Below are 14,011 nucleotides of genomic sequence, written 5' to 3' on the forward strand. Positions count from 1 at the left end.
TTCCGTGTCCGCTTCATGGTTTCCACGTGACACAAAATCTGTTCCCTTGGTGTGAGCGGCCCACTTGACAACCGCTATGCACACTGGGAGCTGTAGTGCTTCTATCAGCCTGTCCAACAAGGCTGCATGTTGCACTGGCGTGCCGTCTGCTCGGTGGTAGCCCCTCCTTTTCCATCGTGCCAGGCCTGCGTGCACGGTGGATGTCACATAGGCGGAGTCACTGTACACTGTTACTTCCTGGTCTGCATGATTCTCAATGGCGAGTATCAATGCCACTAGGTCTGCCGCCTGTGCCGAATAGTGGGATGGTATTTGTGCACTGACAAGTACTTGGAACTCTCCATTTGCCATGTGTTTGATCACAGCCACGCCTGTATACCTTTGCCCGTCTTCTTGGTCAATTCTTGATGACCCGTCAATGAAGCCGAATTCTCCGCCTGGCAGAGCATTCTCTCTTACCCTGGGGATCTCATCATAAAACTCTTCATAATTGGTGCAGTCATGCACAGGTTCTCCCTCTGTTACTGGCTCACCAATAAACATAGCAGGGTTCACAGTTTTGCATTGCACTATTTTGATCGATGGATTTGAGATAATCACCTCATATGCAGGTGCTCTCTGTGACGTCAAGGTGCCTTTTGGCTTCTCCAATATGGCAAATAATGAGTGCTCAACATATAATGTCATGGAGCATCCCAAGAACAAAACTCTGTTCTTCGAGACGCCGGAGGATGCTATGGACTGGCTGGACACGCAGGGTCGCCCTCAAGAACCGGACATCCAGACGGGAGCTGTTGAAGATAAGTAGCACGCAGCTGGGTCATCCCTGGTGACTTGACACAAGACACTCGGACTAGAATTTAGTATTAAATAAAGTTTGTGGGGAGTGTGTTGCAGCAAATATATGCTGGCGAGGTAATTGAACATAGTATTAAATAAAGCTTGTCGGGAATATGTTGCAATAAATATGCGCTGGCAGGATCCGTTGGATGCAACTATCCCATTTGGACAAGCGGGAGCTCCAGGGAGACAATCCTAGAACCCCTTAGTAGCATACTTAGTTAGGTCACTGTTAGATCGGCTCCGAGATAGGACTAGAAGCGGGTGGGCCTGAGATCCAGGGATGGAGCTGGGCATTTGTTGGGGCTGGGTAGGGTGGGGGGAGGGGAAGGGTTGTGTGCAGTGGGGTAGGGTTTCGGGAGGGGGGGTTGTTGAGGTTGGGAGGGCCAAGAGTCGGACAACGGGTCATCAGGGAAGACATTGGAGGGGAGGGTAGAAGGGGAATACATCGAGTAGATGGCATCGGGTAATCTCAGAGTGGCGACCTGGAATGTGCGGAGCCTCAATAGTTATCTAAAACGCAAAAAAGTGATGATGTATTTAAAGAGGATGCGCATTGACATAGCCTTGTTACAGGAGACCCACCTCACCAAGGAGAAGCTGGAGGTGGTCAGGAGGAAATGGAAGGGTAATGTCATAGGTGCCACATGCTCGGCATATGCAAGAGGGGTGATCACTTGGGTGGCACCGCACGTGCCGTTTCAGCTGCTCAGCTCGACAATAGACCCAGAGGGCAGAATGGTGGTGATGGCGGGAATCCTGGAAAACAGGGAGGTGAACATTATAAATCTGTATGCCCCTAACCATGATACAGCGGCATATTTTAGGTCCCTATACAGTAAAATTAGCTCCTTGGTGGGTGGCGCGATGGTGTGGGGAGGGGACTTCAATTGCACCCTGACAAATTAGGAAAGCCGGCGCCAGTAGCTAAAGCATTGAGGACACTACTGATAGACCTCGGTCTGGAGGCGGAAATGCAGTATTCGCACTATGCAGCGCCACATGACCTGTACACAAGGTCGGATTACGTGTTTGCTGCGGCGGAGATAGCGGGAGATATGGTGGGGGCCGAATACAAGGCCAGGGTATTATCCGACCATTCGCCTCCGCAACATCAACCCCGCCGAGCACGTATCCCGACTTGGAGGTTCAGGACTGAGGGTCTACAGGATGCAGAATTTCGAGAGGATCTGAGGGAGGCCATCGAGGAATACTTTGAAATTAATATGGGCAGTGTACGCTCTGTGGGAACAGTATGGGAAGCATTTAAGGTAGTGGTGCGTGGGGTAGCCATATCAAAATGTAAGGGGCTCCAAGGGGGTATTGAACGGGAACTGCTGGAAACAGAAAGAGAGCTGGAGGGCCTTACTAGAAGTGAGGGGACCGCCCGAGAGAACAGCACCAAGATAAAAGACTTACAGTTAGCTTCTAGTGAACTCTGGGATAGACTATGCAAATTAAATTATAAGAAATATACAGAGAGGTTACATGCAGGGGGTGATAAACCAGGTAGACTACTGGCATGGCTATACAAAAATGAGACCTCCCGGTTGGTGATCAGAGAGGTCAGGGATGTGGAAGGTCGAATTTATAACACCCAAAAAAGGGGTAAACGGGGATTTCCTCAAGTACTATAAACGATTATATGAGGATACAGGAGAAGATATGAGCCAGGAAATACTGGAAACAATAGAGGATATGGGGCTGCCCACCTTGGATGACCTAGAATGCGCAGACTTAGACTCCCCCATTACCGCAGACGAACTGGAGGCGGTGATCCAACACCTCCCTACATGTAAAACGCCCAGGTCAGATGGGTTACCCAGCAAATTCTATCAAACATACAAGCAGGAGCTACTCCAGCCGCTGCTGCCCATGTTCAATGGAGCCTATGAGCGGGGGGAACTGCCAGCGTTCCTCCGCAAGGCAGTGATCGTCCCGTTCCTGAAACCAGGTAAGCCGGACATGGAATGTGGGTCCTATAGGCCCTTGTCCATGATTAATCAGGATAGCAAAAACTCACGGCAGTGCTAGCCAACAGGCTAAAGAGGGTAATCAGCAAGTTGATAGACCCAGACCAAACGGGTTATGTCCTCGGCAGAAATATCACAGATAACCACAGGAGGCTGCACCATATCATTGATCAAACTAAGGAAGACTCGGGCGAGATGGCTATCGTGTCGTTGGACGCGGTGAAAGCCTTTGATTCGGTGCGGTGGCCGTGGTTGAAAGCGACCCTGAAAGGATATGGAATGGAACCAGGATGTACTAGATGGGTCCAGTTGCTATACAGTTCCCCGATTGCGAGAGCTAAAACTGGACCCACAATTTCAGACAAGTGGCAACTCAGCAGGAGGACCAGACAGGGTTGCCCCCCGTCACCCATGTTATACATCCTGGCATTAGAGCCACCAACAATATGCCTGCAGCAACAATACGGGGAGGTGGGGATCCGCACGACAGGGGGCACACATCTGGTATCACTGTATGCAGATGATATGCTTCTCTACTTGCGCTACCTGGAAGAAAACCTGCAGTATGTACTGGAGGTGATGGATCGATACGCCACCCTTTTGGGCATATCGGTTAACCCCAGGAAGTCTAGCTTGTTCCCCTTGGGAAGGTATAGGAGCACCCCATCGGCGAGGCTACCCGTCCTGCAGATACCTTGGCAGACTGTGACATTCAAGTATCTGGGTGTGAATATTTACCATAAGATAGAGATAGAGCACAAACATAATACAGCGAAAGCGATTGAGGGTATTAGGAATAGTATGGCGTTCTGGTCCAGGTTGCCCCTGGCCATGATGGGGAGAGCAGCTCTGCTCAAAATGGCCGTTCTGCCCAGACTCTTGCACTTCTTTGTGAATGTCCCATACTTGATCCCCAGACGCTTCTTTGTGAGACTCCATGGCATGTGCAGAGGCTTTTTATGGGGCAACTCCAGGAATAGGGTGGCCCTGTGGAAGCTAAAGAACACTTGTGATAAGGGGGGCATAAACCTGCCAAACTTTGAACTGTATTACTTGGCAGGACAGCGGTTGTATGTGGCCAGGTGGTTGTCAGCGGAGGACTCGGCAGAAGCCAGGCTTTTGCAGGGTGACTCAGCCCCATACTTTCTAAGAGAGACAGTGTGGATGCATAAAACTAAGATGGTGGGGAGGGGGAGACTATTGGAGTTGGGCTGGGATTTTTGGCGCAGAGCATGGAAAACGGTGGGCGACCCAGACCCGCTCTCTCAGCAAGTCCCTCTGGTGGCTCTATACAGGGATGACCCCCAATTGTTCGAAACGGTTTGCAGATACTGGGAACCGGTGGGTCTAGCCACCCTCGGAGACATATGGCAGGAAGGAGAGGTACTGGAGTTTCAGAGGTTGCAGGAGGAGACAGGGGTGCATAGCGGCCAATACATCACATATATCAGGCTCTTGAATCGGGTAAGGGGAAGGTGGCCCGAGACGGCACTGGCGGAAGAACCTGATGCCACCCTGGAAATGATGTATGATGTCTCAGAGTTTGGACATGAAATATCTAGGATATATGAGCTCTTAAGAGCGAAGGCAGAGAGGGAGCTACTCGAGCTAAGGCATGATTGAGAGGAGGAGCTAGGAGAATCCATGACAGATGGACAATGGGATAGAGCTCAGAGGTACCACAAAGAGGTGTCCCGTAATGCGAGACTCCAGTAGATCCAGCTGTACATCACCCACAGAGCCTACGTGACCCCTGGAAGAATAGCCAGGTTTGGAGGCTCAGCCATACAGAAATGCCCCAGGTGTGGAGAGGAGGAGGCAGGGTTGCTGCACATGTTCTGGGCTTTCCCAGAGGTGCATAGATTCTGGGAGGAAATAAAGACGTAAATGGCCGGGGGGGGGTGTGGTGCTGGATGTGGAGTCTGCTGGGGCATGCATGCTTGGGAATTTCCCCAGGCCACATAATTTAAAGCATATCAACAAAATGAAAGACCTGGCATAGATTTGACATTGATTATGAACGTCCAAAAGTTGTAATGTTTGGTGTGATGTTTAAAATAATACAAATTGTTTATAAAAAAAAAATGTGAATGAGCATTCCATCACAATGGATGATGCTTTCTCGATGGCAAACGCGGCGGCTGCTAAATTTTGCTCGCATAGGAAGTGGCCCCTCATGACCGGGTCCAAGCTCCCACTGTAGTACGCTAGGGGCTTGTACCCCAGCGATGTTCGCTGAGCAAGCACTGCCGTCATAAAACTGCCATTGGTATGAGAGAAGAGAGAGAATTCCTCTGCATAATTGGGGATCCCGAGAACTGGGGCCTTACAAATTGCCCCCTTTAGCTCTGCAAACCCCTTTTCCATGTCTTCAGTCCATTCAATTTTTCCTTCTGTTGGCTGGGCTTTCTTTAAGGCCTGAAGCAAGGGCTTGGTGTACGAGCTGTAATCGAAGACCCATGCTCTGACATAATTGCATAGGCCTAAGAAGCTCTGCATTTGTTTTACCGTGAGCGGCTTAGCCGTGTTCATGATAGCTTCAGCCCTTCTGGTGTTACCTTTTTCCCTTCATGTGAGATTAGTTACCCTATGTATAACACCTCTTGTTGGCAGTATTGCAACTTGTCCTTGACCACCTTGTATCCCTTCTCAGTCAATATGGTCAATAGTTGAACAGAGTCGTGTCGGCATTGCTCTTCAGTGGTGCTGCAGATCAGAATGTCATCTACAAACTGCAATACAACACTGTCTACGGCAATGTTGCTTAGGTCCATTTGCAGGACTCTGTTAAAAATGGACGAACATTCACAATACCCCTGTGGCAGCCTTGTACTTTTCAGGTGCATTTGTCTGAAAGTAAATGACGTCAGGTCTTGTGAGTCACGGTGCAATGGAATCGAGAAAAATGCATTCTTCAAATCGATTACCGTGAAATATTTTGCCTCCATGGGTATGTTGCACAAAATGGTGGATGGATTAGGGACTAGAGGGAACTCGGCTTTGACTATGTCGTTCAATGCTCGTAAATCCTGGATTAAACGCCAAGACCCTCCCTTCGATTTTTTGACAGGATAGATCACTGTGTTACAAGGTGATTCTGACGTTACCAGAATGCCTTGCTCCATCATGGCAGAGATTGTCTTCGCAATCCCCTCATCCGCTTCTCTGGACATGGGGTATTGCCTCGCTCTTGGTAGGATCGCTCCAGGCTTGAGTTTAATCTTCACCTCTCCTGCCCTCTTCAGGAGTCCTACGTCATAAGGCCCTTTTGTCCATACTGTGACTGGCACTTGGGCCATGTCCTCCTCAAAGTACTCTGGTCGTACCATCGCTACCATCATTCGCTGTGGCACTTCTCGTTTGATCATTTTGACCCAGAATATGAGACTTACTTCCTCCCATGTCTCCTCTAAGTCGCGTGCTCTTCGAACAGATCATCATCTGTGACGTCAGTCACTCGATATCTTTCTTCAATGGTGATAACAGCGCACCATTGCCTTCCTTCGTCATCGTATCCTTCTACTAAAACCACTTTCCCCTTTACTGCGGCAAACTGTATTACCAAAGGAAATATTTGTCCCTCTTCTTCATGCATGGGTATCCTTGGTCTAAAAAGAAACTCATCAGGGGTCCTCATAGTTTTGCCTGCGAGGCCCAGCAATCCCGCCATAAGCACTCGCACGCCATATTCGAAGACCTCTGGCTCCAGCGGTAAAGCTCTCATAGCTGCACGTCCCAAGTATGCTCTGATCATTTCGCATATGTTGGAATAATGCACTCCTGGTGTGGAGCACACTATGCCATCCTCAGTAAATGAGATTGACATATTCGGCTTTGTCAATAGATCTCGACCCATGATGTTTACTGGGGACTGACGGGAGTACAGTAAAGGCACATTCATTTCATGTTCTCTCACTGAGACCGGGAGAGTGTCTGTAAAGGGAACTCTACTATGATCTCCAGTGAAACTCTGCGTGTCTATTGCCTCGCCGGACAAGGAAAACTTGCCTTCTCTTATGCACGAGCGCATCGTGCCTGTGTCAACTAAGAAGGAATACTCTTTTCCCCCTATCGTGACATTTACCCTTGGTTCCCTAATAAGGTCTGGTGTCCCCGATAGGATAGAGCACATCTGAGTTTCCCGTGAGCTGTCCTATTTCATGTATAGGTTCGGCCCACTATAAATTTGCGGAACACCCCCATTGTTCATACCTTCTGGTACCGGCGGCGGTGCCTGCTGGGGTTGCCCCTGTTGCAAGTTCCCCAAGTTCAAGGGTTGAAACCCTTGCTGTGCACCTTGCTGCGCGTTAGCCGCCTGCTGCTGTACCAGGTGGCCCTGTGCATTGCCTTGTTGCGGGGAGGCTGGCTGATTCGTCATATCTGCTCCCACTCCTTGACTATTTTGCCACATGCCTTGGCTTCTGCACATGCGTGCCACATGTCCTGTCACTCCACACAGCCAACACACTGGCTGTGTTCGGGCCATCTGTCCATCTGACATAGCTGGACTGCCCATTGGTGCACTCTGGATACCACCTTGAACATTTTGAAAACCTCCTTGGTTACCTCTAAAGCCTCCCTGATTACTCTGACATCCTCTTCCTCTAAATCTCCTTCCTCTCGGATAATATCCTGCGTTACCCTGATTGTTCTGCGGCGGGTTAGTGGCACATTGCGCACTCGAAACGGCTAGGCTTGTTAGCATGGCTCCCTCGAGCGCATACTTTGAGAGCTTCCTTTGCACCAGCTTCGCCTTACGCGTTGCCTCTTTCTTTCGATTCTTTTCTTGCAACAGCCTAAAATAATGGGCAATTGTCAACTGGATTTCGTCCCATGGCTTAGCTTCTTTTCCCACCAATTTTTTGAGTTGTTTTTGCACCGATTCTTGTAACCCTTGGCACAGTGTATGATAGAATACAGGGATAGATTTCGTCCAAGACTCATGCGTTTCGAGCACCCACGCGTCTTGCAAATTCTGGATATAAAGCAACGGATCCTCTGACTCCTTCATTTTTTGAGTCATTATAGCTCCCATATCGGATGTGTCTGTATATAGCGTACGCAGCGCTTTCCACACTGTGGCTCTACAATTATTAAATGGCTCTCCGTCGTGAGAGGTGTCAGTTATGGTTACCCTAGGATAGCCTGCACTTTTCCACACATCGTCTGCTCTTCCTCCGAGTATAGCAATTAGGAGACCCTTGATGTCCCCTATGGCTAGGGTGACGCCCCGTCATTTTTTCATGTATCCACTTCCTGTCAACATTGGAAGCTTATTTTTTTAATTATCCCGGTCCATGTGTGGCCATGGAATATATTGCGGTCTTACTCCCCCTTTCTCTAGCAGTGGGAATTGTAATGTGCAATCCTCTCTATATTTCTGGTCTTTTGCCAGGGTGGCATTTCCTCCTTGCCGCCTTCCTGGTAATGCTCTTAGCCTGTCCACATAGGCAGGGGCTGATGCCCCCCTCTGACTGTGGGGTGTCTCTTTGTTTCGGCTGGACTGTCCAATGGACTTTGGTGTCCTACTTGTGGACCCTCTAGCATCTGAACATTGTACCCCTCGGTTCCCTGGGAGCCGCTTTTCGTGCCGTCTCCCTTCATCATACATCGCTTCTTCCGCGTCTCCATCGGAGTCAGACTCCGAATACTCCCAGTTTGCACAAATTCTTGCATCATCTTCGTTCTGCCTATCTTCTAGTCTATCTAGGGAACGTCCCCTACTCCTACTACTTTGGGTGACATCCTCAGTGTCATATAGCTGAGTGCTCTCTAAGCGCTCACCTTCCCCTCCCTCTTGGGAGATTTGTTCCAGTCCCATTTCATCATATATTTTATCAATCGCTTCCCCGATGCTTCTGGTGTCGAAGTCATCATCAATAATTGTCCCGCTTGTAACTAGTACTGCATCACTTGCTGGAAAGAACTCTTCTATGTCCTCCCTGTCTAAACAAGATTGGGTTTCTTCACTTCCCGCTGCAAATATTCTAAATCTCGCGCCCTTTGTCTATGCTTACGTTCTATTTCCTTGTCTGCTTCCTTGCGTTTCCTTGCGTCCTCTCTAATCTTATCTACTTCCCGCATCCTTTCGTCTCTACGTTCTTTTGCCTTTCTAATCTCTTCCTTCCTTTCATGCACCCTACGTTCTTCCTTTAACTTCAACATATTCAGTCTGTATTTTTCGTAGGCTGCATACTGGGTGAGACTGACTGGTATTCCTTGCTCTTCGCGATAAAGTTGTTCTCACCTCAGCCTGTCCTTTTTCTATTTCTTTCATCCCTTGTCTCCCTATCCTTCTCCCTTCTCTGCTTTTCGTCAGGCCTTCCTCGTGGCCTTGCATCATCACTCCCCTTTCCATCTAACTTTAACAATATCTGTCCTCCCATCCATTCGTCCTTTGCGAATGTCATCTCATCGCTTTCTTTCCGCTTCTTTCCCTCTCTCTCCTTATCGAGAGGTGCACTAGTCTGTGCCTGATCCTTTCGTCCATCTCCGTGCCTCTCCTTGTCCCTCGGGGCGGCGGAGGCTGGAACGATTTCCTGCTCCTCTTCTTTAGTTTTCGTCACTACTGCATGCAAGTGACTCGTATGCGGGGTTGCTATACCCCGTGGCTGCTTTGAGCTCTCATAACGGGTAAAGACCCACTGACTTGCTTCCCTCAATGACTGGTTCCGGTGGGGCCGGTGGCGCAGTAGGTGTCTCACCGCCCTCTGTACATAAGTTTAATATCCAGTCTGCAGGTGAGTCTTCTTTTGTTTGTTCAAACATCTTCCATAACTCGAGAACGGCAAGGCGTTTCTCAAGCTTCTTGCCCGTATATGTGGCATGTAGGAAGGTTGTCATGTGCTGCAAAACAGCCTTAGACCACAACCCGTTCTGGGGCCAAGGCATAAATATTTTATTGGCAATACCCTTAACCCATTCTTGCCTATATTTCTTCAACTTCACTGCGTGCTTAGGCAATTGCTTACATAGATGCATAAGCGGGGTGACCTCCTCCATCTTCTCACTTCAATACCCACAATGTTTACACAATAACTTAAATCTCTCCACCAATATGAGCGAGCACCACAACCGCAAGCTCCAATCCACTTTTACCCGCCAAAGTTTATACCATGAATTAACTCAACAGAAACCATCAATTCACTGGCGATTCCCTCTCAGTTACAGAATCGCAAAAAAACAAAATGCATTTCACTCAAGTATCAACACTTTTTCCGCATCAATACATTTATTGCGCATTCACATATAGAAAGACCCTTATGACAGACGCTTGACAGACTAGACAGACAGCAGCTGGGCAACGTATACCTGCCTTCTAATTATTACCCCGTCATGGGATATGAACTACCCCTTTATGACATCTTTAAACGTCATCGTAGCCTAGCGTCCCCCTCTCTGTGGGCTCTTCGTTCAAGTTCCTTCTGACCACTCTTTAAAGTGCAAGAACAAGGTGAATTTTACAGTTTTTCTCTCGGGTGCCCTCCTGGTATCCCTTACTGTTTTTAGTCTCGGGTGCCCCCCTGGTATTCCTTTTATGTTTTTACTTTTCCCAGGTGCCCCCCTGGTATTCTATCACGTTTTAGCTCAGGTGGCCCCCTGGAATTCTATTACGTTTTGGCTCAGGTGTCCCCCTGGAATTCCATTACGTTTTGGCTCAGGTTCCCCACTGGAATTCTATTATATATGTCTTCCTTTTATACTTGAGTCATTAATCCACTATATATATATATATATATATATATATATATATATATATATATACTGTCTTCTCTACCTCTAACTAATGTATCTTTCTCCGTCACCCTCCATTACCTTTCCCCCACTTGCTCTAATGCCTATAAGTCATTTGCCAAGGTAACGAGTTTTGTTGTTTCACTCACCAATCGTCTCTCTTCCTCACTGGATCTCCGGGATCACCGCCCCTTCCTCTTCCCGCTTTATGGTTTTCGTCTGATCCGCTTCCTGTGGGAATGAAAAGGGTTATGCTTGGAAAAGCGGGTTCCTTCAGACCCACTGCAGATTTTTTGGGAGTAAATATACTATCACTGTCCACGGGGAGCTTCTTGGCCTACTCATCCGGAATAGCGAAAGGACTCGCGATGTAACCGGAGGCCCAGAGTTACTTTGCGCCGTCGGTCTAAGGGTGTCTTAACTATATTACTCGATTATCAATAATCGATGGCCGAAACCATCCTCACGCTACCAAGTGTTGACGAGGAGAGGTAATTACTGACGGGCCCATTGGTCAGCACTCACCCTCGAAAACTTGTAATACAAGATAGCTGCACCGTGTGAGGACAGGGTGCAGTACTTACATACTCCAGCACAAATCAATACTCGGAACTCAGTAAGTTGGCAAAGGGAAGTCCGTATAATAATACATACATCAGCTTGTAGAAATCAGCAGCATCATGAACACCTGTCTCGCCCCGACTTCCCCGAACTTCAGTACAACAGCCTCTTTTATGGGCAAACTTCGTCATCATTGACGTACACTTCTATAAAAAAATCATCATGCAATATAATTGGTTGGGAAAGTTAACTTAAGTATAGGTGTTATATCTGTATATGAAAATAAGGCATACGGATTGGATAACTCTTATCGGGTGGGCGTCTACGCCTATCCCTCTACAACACACGTGATTGACGTCACTAAAAGTACAACGTCCTATTGGTTACAGTCCCTATAGGACCCTAGATTACATGGTCCATTGTGATTGGGCAAGTTACACCCCTAAACGTAAATCTCCACTTTAATTAGCAGCATGCAGAATAGACACCCTGGTGCCTGGTGTCCCAAGATTAACCCTGCCTCCCTTCCATCAATCAGTGGTTTAGGGTATGTGTCAATTAGTTGGCTGTTTATGGCTCGGACCTGCAGTCTCTTATCAGGAAACGTTATGGCACCCTCTGGTTCTGGATGAAATCAGGCGGTGGTACATCTTCGTGCCTGTCTGGTCACGTGTTGGTCCACCGTGAATCTGCTTCAGTTCTCAGTCTTTTCGTGCATTTGATTCTGTGTTCGCTTGGCCAACTGCATGGGCCTCTCTTATCTTGATCTTCACGGGCGGGCTGGCATGCTCTGAAGTTGGAGCCTTGTGAGCTCATGCTCACCTCCCCTTCTCTGGTTGACCTCGATTTCCCCGGCATGAGCCATCCTTTGTTAAGTTTCGATTCCGCTCTTTTCCTCAGCTTGGACCTAGATGTGAAACTCAGCCAGTTGGGCCTGGGCTGCCTGGGCATCCTTCTGCTCAAACAAAATGGAGTTGCACGTGTACATTGTGCTGTATTGAGGTAGACATATATAGTTGGCGCATGACACTCTGTTCTTCTACTTAAGCATTGCAGGCGGTATCGATTACTTAGCATCTTGCGTTTCAAGTTTATTTACACACGTTCAATAAGGCGGTTGCTTCCATCTTATCTCATGGCACCATTCTCATATGTTTTCACAGTGTCTCTCCCCTTCGTCCATTACAATTCTCCTCGCAGTTGTCGGTACTGGTATGCATAGCTTTCAGTAGCCACTTCTGGTTGTTCTCGGGGCTGCCTAGGCCCTTAGTCTATTTCCATTGGCTTTCCATTAAGGCCTACGAGGTCTCCTCGTGGACAGTCTGTAAATACTCATCGTTTCGTACCAATGGCAGGTACGGTTGTCTGATTGGGTACCGTGCTGCCCAGGGTTGCCTGGTTGTGGGCATTTCAACAGGTATTGATCTTCTAATGTACACAGGGCAGAGGCCCATTGCAGCCCTTTGTTGGTTCAGCTGCTCCTCGTACGTCACATACCTTGGCGAGTAGCTTACTGGCAACTCGCAATGGGGGGCGGGGGTGCAGGTCTTATCTGGGACCTCCTCTACATACCTTTTCTGCCAAAAGCCACCATCCCATTCCTTACGCGCCGCTTAGCGTCTGGTTGCACTCCATTTCTATTGGCATCTTAATGCTCTCCCCCTTCTATATCTACTCTGTATTCGATCAGCCTTTACCTCAAGGGTTCTATCCTCCCGACCGCACTCATTTCCTTAGCGGTCTCCTGCCATAACATGCCCCTGGCGTTTCCCAAGATCTTGTCTTCCGCTTGCTGGATTTCCACGTACCACTACGTTGGGAGCTGAAACCCCCAGAAGCTATTCTGCCTACCAGCTTTCTCGTGGTATAGGAAGAGAGTTCCTACATTGCTGCTGAGACTCCTCCTGGCTTCCAGCCCATCATAGACTCTCAAGCTTAAGGCTTGCAAGAATGTATTGTCATCCTCCATCAAGACTGATTGCTTATTGCGCAAGGAAGACTTTTTGCTTCAATACCATCCAGGTTTTTTTACGCCTGCTGGCTTCTTCCCTGATTTGGGGGCTTGTTCTCAGAGGTTCCCTGGAACTAGATTTCGTTCCGGTCAAGGTGGCCACCGAGGGAGCTCGCCCCTACCTCCATCAAAAGAAGGAGAAGAAGAGTAAAGAGCCAAGGAAGCAGCGACGGAAGAAGGATTCTGAGACCCCAGAAAGCACCATTGAGGATACAGGTGAGGAGGAGTTTTTGGGAGGTATCCCCTAGGTTTGTCACACAGCATTAATAGCAGAGAACAAAACCACGTGCAGTAAAATAATGGATCCACATGCTGGTAATATGTGAAAACCGTGAAACATCTTATTCTTCTTCGCTCCCTTCCGGGATGAGGCCAATTGACTACTGGGGCCCTTTCTGCTCATACATTCTTAGGAATGACGACCTCACTGTGCCAGGTCTACAAAAGCAAGGTAGATTTGTTTGTTTTTTAAAATTTTGTTTTCGAATTTGGTTCGCATAATAGATTATCAGCAAAGAGCAAATAGGGTCATAAATAAGAACCTATAAAGACAAATAACCGCATCTGGCCACATGTTCCAAATTATACATGCACAAAGTATTTCTCAAGGCCTCCCATCTTTGCAGGGACCACAACGACAATCACTTCCACCCAGCCGATTATAACAATCCTACGCCAAGGCTAGGTCTTGCAATTATGCCCAAGGTGTCTTTGATTCAGGTGATGTAATATTAGTCCAATTCAGTCCCATTCGTGTTCACCCCTGACATATCATCACCCTCCCCGGGCACAAGGCCTGCAACAGTGTGCCATCAGCCTGCCTAATCACCGTAATATCAGTTTGGCCCCCTTCATCCCACACCAACCCAGTGAAGGATCTACCCGGCATCCC

This window comes from Ambystoma mexicanum, chromosome 2q (genome assembly GCF_040938575.1).
Source record: "Ambystoma mexicanum isolate Mex_15411 chromosome 2q, UKY_AmexF1_1, whole genome shotgun sequence".
In the NCBI taxonomy this organism is placed as follows: domain Eukaryota; kingdom Metazoa; phylum Chordata; class Amphibia; order Caudata; family Ambystomatidae; genus Ambystoma; species Ambystoma mexicanum.